This window comes from Sphaeramia orbicularis, chromosome 22 (assembly GCF_902148855.1).
Source record: "Sphaeramia orbicularis chromosome 22, fSphaOr1.1, whole genome shotgun sequence".
NCBI lineage: Eukaryota > Metazoa > Chordata > Actinopteri > Kurtiformes > Apogonidae > Sphaeramia > Sphaeramia orbicularis.
The window spans coordinates 21,279,914-21,281,252 of NC_043978.1; positions in this window are offsets into that span (position 1 = coordinate 21,279,914).

Sequence of the window (1,339 nt, forward strand, 5' to 3'; positions counted from 1 at the left end):
GCAAAAAAATGTCTCCGCTCTGGGGTCACCAGAAATTTGTGATGTTAAAATGGGGTCACGAGCCAAGAAAAGGTTGGGAACCACTGCCTTAACCCTTAAAGACCTAGAAGTATTTTAGTGGCGTCTCCCAAATTATTATGTTTTTCTGCATTTAAGTAATTTATTACAACTTACTTTACTATCATCCTCTGCATTTTGCATGTTTTAGTAAAAAGTCATTATCCTCCAACATTTAACATAGTGATTATGTAGATAAAAAGGTGCAGTTTATTATATCAAAACAGACAATTGAATAAAAGCAAATTTTTTCAGCAAAATATATCATTAACTGAACATAAATCAAGCATCCAACTTCACAGGTTTTACTGTGACATACAAAAACAAATTAATTTTAGCAAAAAAAAAAAAAAAAAAGTCTCCGTTTTGAATGTCTTGGGTCACCAGAAATTTGTGATGTTAAAATGGGGTCAGGAGCCAAAAAAGGTTGGGAACCACTGTGTTAAAGGTTTTTGAGTGAAAGCAGTTCAGTGAAAAAAAAGAACTGTAATTTTTCTATGATGTGATGCACCATGTTTGTATCAGTTCCAGTTGAAAAATAGTCAAATCCTCAAAACATTAGATTTTCTGGTAACTGTATGTGCTGTCAAAACCATTTAGTCCAAGTAATACAAGAGCTGCAGTGTACACATTTATCAAATGTAGCTCCTTACTTCACCTATTAAACATTCATCATTACAGAGAGGTTTAACATTGTTATGTTAGGCAGTGAGACTAAATTTATCAGCACAAACTGTTATCTAATGGTGCACAAACAGGCTCCCTCATGGGCATTTTCCAAATCAGATTTAACACTAGTCGCAATTAATCCAGTTTCGATGGAAAGGTAATGGGGTCTGTGTCAGTAACGGACTGCAGAGTGAGTGTTATTGATCAGTGACACAGGGAGGGAACAATGCATTCATTATCCAGTTAAAAAAATCAGTTTTAATCCTTATTTCGAGGAAAATACAACACTTGTTTACATCCAGTTGTCTGTTAACAGTGTCTACATATTCAATAGGGACATTTTCTTTCTGGTTATTAAAGTGTTCTGGTAATTTTCAACAAATGTTGCTCCACATCATTATGGTGTGAATCATATTTAATTCACAAAACAACATTTACAGGCACTTGTAAATGTGACGTTTGTCTTTGAGTTGCCAACAAATGTCCTGGGGTGTTTTTCAAGCACAGCAAACACAGTAACTGTGGCAAGTGCAGGATTCATAAGGAAAACATTTAATTCCTTCCATTTGCTTAGAGGAAAGTTCTGTGGGATTCATTTCCCACTGCATCTGTT